The sequence below is a fragment of the Pelobates fuscus genome, chromosome 9 (genome assembly GCF_036172605.1).
Source record: "Pelobates fuscus isolate aPelFus1 chromosome 9, aPelFus1.pri, whole genome shotgun sequence".
Lineage (NCBI taxonomy): Eukaryota > Metazoa > Chordata > Amphibia > Anura > Pelobatidae > Pelobates > Pelobates fuscus.
In genome coordinates, this window is record NC_086325.1 from 89,533,920 (window position 1) to 89,540,563 (window position 6,644).

Here is a 6,644-nt window from a genome sequence, read left to right on the forward strand (position 1 = left end):
TCAGGCCTTCAGCGTGTGCTCTGCCAACCCCAGCAAGTGTAATTTGCCACTCATATCTGGTGTCTGTATAGCGTGCTTTTACAAAGAAAAAAAGTTCTTCAGTGTAAGCTAATAGCAGTCAGTGTCCTTAAAGCGGGTGTCAGGCCTTCAGCGTGTGCTCTGCCAACCTCAGCAAGTGTAATTTGCCACTCATATCTGGTGTCTGTATAGCGTGCTTTTACAAAGAAAAAAACTTTTTCCACTGAGATAGATTGAATAGCAGTTAGTTGTCTTCAAGCGGGTGTCAGGCCTATAGCGTGTACTCTGCAGACCTCTGCCAGTGCACATTGCCACTCATATCTGGTGTCACAATAGCGTGCATTTAAAACCCAAAAACTTTTTTCACTGTTATAGATTGAATAGCAGTTAGTTGTCTTCAAGCGGGTGTCAGGCCTACAGCGTGTACTCTGCAGACCTCTGCCAGTGCACATTGCCACTCATATCTGGTGTCACAATAGCGTGCATTTAAAACCAAAGAACTTTTTTGACTGTTATAGATTGAATAGCAGTTAGTTGTCTGCAAGCGTCAGAAACTCACCCCCTTGCCCGGCGTCTGACACCTGGCTTGTCTGAACTATTAGCCTGCCAGCTTTTACCATACAAGCTGGTGGAGTCTGAGGCGTTCAAAAAATTTGTAGCTATTGGGACTCCACAGTGGAAGGTACCCGGCCAAAATTTCTTTGCACAAAAGGAAATCCCCAACGTGTATTCGACTGTGCAAAAGGAAGTAATGGCATGTCTGGCACACAGTGTTGGGGCAAGGGTCCATCTGACCACTGATACCTGGTCTGAAAAGCATGGTCAGGGCAGGTATATCACCTACACTGCGCATTGGGTAAACCTGCTGACGGCTGCCAAGCATGGAATGCGTGGCTCTACAGAGGAGTTGGTGACACCACCACGACTTGCAGGCAGGCCTGCTGCCACATCCTGCGCATTGGGTAAACCTGCTGACGGCTGCCAAGCATGGAATGCGTGGCTCTACAGAGGAGTTGGTGACACCACCACGACTTGCAGGCAGGCCTGCTGCCACATCCTCCTCCTACTCCATCCTCTTCCATAACCTCCTCGGCTGAGTCCTCTTCTGCTGCTGCGTCTTGCTCCACATCAACGGCACCCCCCCAGCTCCCCAGGTACTATTCCACATCCCTATTCTGCTCTGTGTCAGTTTGTATCAGGGATCCTTAGGATAGGTGTAAATCCATACCTGCCAAGTGACCCCATGTAGGGGGAACAGTCCCTATGCTGCTCTGTGTCAGTGTGTATCAGGGATCCTTAGGACAGGTGTCAATCTGTGGTGGAATCTCAGTAAAAATAGATGTACTAGGACAGGGGTAGGCAACCTTTTAGCAGCACTGTGCCGATATAGGATTGTGATGTCCTGTAGCGTGCCGGTCCTATTTTTTTTATAAATCGAGGTGGGTGTGCTGCCGTATTCTGCTTGTGTTTGTACTGTAATTGCTTTGTATCATTGTATTTGTGCGTATATATGCAGGGCTGTCTTTAATAATGACTGGACCCTGGGCAAAGCATTTGCTTAGGGCCCCCTGGACCTTGTCCCCCCCCTTCCCAGGCATGCAATCACGTCCTACACCTCAACACAGTGGTGGACCTAAAGTAGAGAGGTGCAAGAATTCTTGGCGGTCTCCCTGTTGCACGGGTGATTAAAAGGTAGATCCCCATCTGTCGTGCAACTCCAGAAATGCATTGACAGCTGGGGCTCTACCATTTACTCATGTTTGCAGGTCTGTATTTAGCACTAAGCAGTTTTTGTGTGTTTTTGTGGAATATGTTTGTATGTGGTGTTGGCGTGATTGCAAGCACACACACACACAGAGACATACTGACATACACACAGACATGCTGTCATACAAACATACTGACACACACACACAGATATACTGACACAGATATACTGACACATAAATAGACATGCTGACATACAAACATATTGACACACACACAGATATACTGACACACACACAGACATACTGACACATACACATGCTGACACACAAACATACTGACACACACAGATATGACACACACACACACTGACAGACATACTGACACAGACATACACTTTAAAACTCACCCTCCAGTTTCCTACCTTTCCTGTTGGTGGCTGAAGGCGTTGGGAGTTGGGGTCTAGAGCTCTTGGCCAGCCCCCCTCCAATCTGCCTACTCTTCTTTCCTGCGCGCTCCTCTCTTTGTGGGAGGAAGTGATGCGTGGCCGTCACTTACTCCCAGCCTGCTGCCGAAAAGCAAGGGGCCCGCTCGCGCTGTTAAAGCACCTCAGCGTGTGCCGGGTCCCTGCTGACCTTTGTGCATGGGCCACCCGGTGGGCCTCCTTAGTGTGCAGATTACCAGCCAGAGGGTTAGAAATAGTTGAGGCCAGCAGGGCTCACGGTGCAGCTGCCCAGTTTGCCCCGCGTTAAAGAAGGCCCTGCGTATATGAGCTATTATATTGTTTATGTTCATGAGTAGTTTATGGTATTGTGTATGATACATATGAATGTAAGCTGTGTATGGGTGCTGCTTGTGGTATTGTGTGTGTGTGTGGATGGATATGTGAAAGTGTGCGTTTGGTAGTGTGTGGGGGCTGTTTGGGGTATTGCATGTGGGGTTGTGTGCATGTATGTGGATTGTTAGTGGTGATTTGTTTGTGCGGATTGTGTGTATGTTTGTGTGTGGGCTGTCCGTATTATTTGTATGAGGGGAGGATTATTCTGCATTTCTGTGTATATCTAGCAGTGTGGGTGGCTTCCCTGGGTTCCAGTAGGAACTAGTCCGGCCAGGTACATGTCAAGGACAGGAGCTGCAACAGCAACTGCGAGCTGCTCTACTGCAGTGTGGCTTCCTATTGACAAGTGCTGGGAGGAAGTGATCTGAGATCACTACCTCTACGTGCTGCAATGCATAAATTGAGGATTGTCCTTCACCACCTTTTCGGATTAGCAGATATCTGAAGTTTTACTGGGACTCCTGATAGGCCAGAGCCTGTTTGACTCTAGCAGCCTTGAGTGCCGTGCAAAGACACCTCGAGTGCCGTGCATGGCACTAGTGCCGTAGGTTGCCTACCCCTGTACTAGGAAAAGATTGCCACATGGTATGTGCACTTGCATATGTTGATGTACCAGTTAAGTCAGTTATACGTAGCTAAGATACAATCAGTAGTGTAAGGAGCATAAGTAGGAATACAGGATATACGAGTATTTTCCCTCCTCCATTGTGCTGGGCAAGCCATGTGGTCAAACAGGATTTTAGTCTCTATTCGGTTGATTAGATAAGAGTATGTGTAGGTTGAACTGATTATGGGAGGAGCTACATGCCTATATAAGGGACCTACACTGTATGATCAGGACTCAGACTTTGCTGTTTTTTGGTGACATTAGTCCCTCTGAGTCCCGATCGGTGAACCGAATAAAGAATCTCTTCCTTCCTGAAGAAACCTGTGTCCATCTCTCTGTGCTTGGCTTCCGTCAGTTTCTCCGGTATCATTTGGTGCATTGGCCGGGAAGCTCATCGTTCAACGGTAGCTGAGAAGCAGAGGCGTGAGACGGTCTATCTTTGCCCACGTTCTCTACGGCTGCACCCCTGAACTTCTGCGTGGACCTCCTTTCGTCTCGGCGCCACTGGTCTGTTGTCCAGGAGATCATCGGCCTCTACGTAGTAAGTGATGGGGTGTCCCCGTCGATGAGTGTGAACTCAGGTTCAGGAACGAGGAGGTAAGACGACCGCTGTTTTAGACGGCGGACCCACTAGGGGTATTGGATACCGATTGTGCGGTAGGCCCATAAGGGGTTATTTGGAATCTGCCCCCTCCAGTGGAGGGAAGGAGCGAAGGCGCACCGCTCAATTAAACGCCCTTTAGTAAGCCCGTTTAATTTTGGTTTGGAGTCAGGCGGGGTTCTGGTGTAAATAGCCCTAGCCGGACACCGGTGTCTTGTCTAGACTAGCGTTCTAGGGTGTATATTTTGTTCGCTAGGTCGTAGGGACCGGGAGACTAAGCGGCGTCTGTGTAAATTCGGTCCGCTAGATCTCAACCTATCTTGGCTAAGTGGGAAGGCGTGTAAATTTGGAACCCACTAGATTTTTGATAGAGTAAATAGACTAAAAGGGTGCTGTTGTAAATTCCGCCCTCTAGTTCGCTATATGTGGTGCTTGGGCAGTGTGGCTAACCAAAACGTATGTAGATAGTTTTAGGTAGTCCATCAAGGTACTGGCCAATAGATTAGTTGGGAATTGTAAATGTGTTAAAGATTGTTGTAGCAGCGTGTATATCTTGCTAGATAGCGTGAGCTCTGCCGTCTAGCGAGAGTGTGAATAGTGTGTAACTGTATTATAGCGCACGGTACCATAACCATGTATAATTATTGATACTGTAAATAAGTACTAATAATTGTCGTCTATGTTGCATGTTTTAACACCATAACCACTACTAATTGTACTGTGACTTTAAATTGTACTTTAACCTATGCTAACCGTACTGTAACTACTGTTTGTAAAGACGATGTTACTGGGGTATGTTATAGACGGGTAATTCAAATATAGGGAATTATAGCGTGGGTGACCGTATAGTTTCGCCAAAGGGCACAGTATTAGTTACTTAGTGACTGGTGTAACAGCTGTGTGTGTATGGGAATTCCCTGAGTGTTTTGTTGTGTGCGTTTCACTTAGTAACTGTACCACGTGGTGCTGTTGCCGAGGGAACGGGTGTGACCGTTGGTAGAGTGTTTGTATAGTTTCTGTTGGAAACGACGCTCCATTGTGAAGTATGGGCGCGTCAGATTCGACGATTTTGGATCCCTTAGGATGTATGATAAAGAATTTTAAAAAGGGATATACAGTATGTGATTTTGGGGTAAAGATGTCTCCAGCACGCTTGATTACATTGTGTAGTAGGGAATGGCCTACTTTGGTTGCTGCATGGCCGCCACGTGGCAGTTTGGATCCTAATCTGGTACAGCATGTACACGTGGCTGTATCAGGTAGGCCTGAACTTTACGGACAGTTTCCATATATTGATTGTTGGAGGCAGGCCGTAAAAGACTTGCCAAAATGGATCCGAGTATGCCACGAGGAACAATGTCGCCTCATGGTGGCCAGGACTCGCTTGTCCAATAAGGCCGTAATTACGCCCATTTTGGACACGCCTCCTGAGTCTGAGATCCCTATGCCGCCCCCTTACTTCTCCTCCACCGGAAGAGGAAGAGGAGGTGCTGCTGGAAACGCTCCTCCCCTTGCCCCGTTGTCCCCACCTACTTCCTCCTCTAGCTCAGAGCCCAGCCCTCTTGTTTTAAACCCTCCCCTCTCAGTACCTACCTCTGTCAACTCCACCTACCCAGATTTGGCGGCATTTCTAGTTCCTGGTCAGGCTCCTCCTAGCCCGGCCCGGAATATTTTACTCACCGACCTCCCCCTCAGTAAAGCGTCCCCATTCCCTTGTCTTACTACCCCTCGACCGGAACCCCTAACTGACGTTCCTAAACGAAGCCCCATACTAACCCGACAATTGACCGGTACCCAACAACCCCGACATTATCAAATGCCACTTCGACTGACACCTGGCCCGACACACATTAACGGTGACGGCCAGATACAATATGCTGATCCAGTATTCGTTTATGTTCCCTTCACAACTACTGATCTATTTAATTGGAAGTCCCATAACTCCTCATACACCGAAAAGACTCAAGCCATGACGGATTTGTTTACCTCCATAGTCCAGACACATAATCCCACTTGGGCTGATTGCCAGCAACTGCTTATGACATTGTTTAATAACGAGGAAAGGACAAGGATAAACCAAGTGGCAATTAAAGCGCTGGAAGAAGTGGCCCGTACACAAAATCAGGCCAATCCGGCAGCATGGGCCGCAGCACATTATCCAAACATTGATCCGGAATGGAATATCAATGGCGCAGATATGGCCCATTTAAAAGCATACAGGGACGCTATTATTGCTGGCATGAAAGCTGGAGGAAAGAAGGCGATTAACATGTCTAAGACGGCTGAGGTATTGCAGAAATGTGATGAATCGCCCAGTGTCTTTTATGACCGATTATTGGAGGCATACCGCTTGTATACCCCCTTTAATCCGGAGGCCCCTGAGAATTCCCGGATGGTTAACTCTGCCTTTGTCAGCCAAGCCTACGGAGATATAAAGCGCACGCTACAAAAGTTAGAAGGGTTTGTAGGGATGTCCATAACCCAACTAATGGAGGTAGCGAATAAAGTGTACATGAACAGGGAAACAGAGACAAAGAAAGAGGAAGAGTGCAAGATGCGTAGAAAAGCAGATATGCTAGCGGTAGAAATCGCAGGCATAGATAGAAGGGAAAAGGAAGTATATAGGGGAACAGATAGAGGCGATAGTAAGTGGAATAGGGAACCCCTGAGTAGAAATCAGTGCGCATACTGTAGGGAAGAAGGGCATTGGAGAAGTGAGTGTCCGCGAAGGGAACAGTATCAGAGAGACAGACCTAGGGCAGGATATGGTAATTATAGAGGCAGAGCGAGAGGTAGAGGAGGTCCTGGAGGGAATAATGGTAGCAATAGAGGAAGTGTTAGAGAAGACAGGTATTATCCAGCAGCGCAGAGAT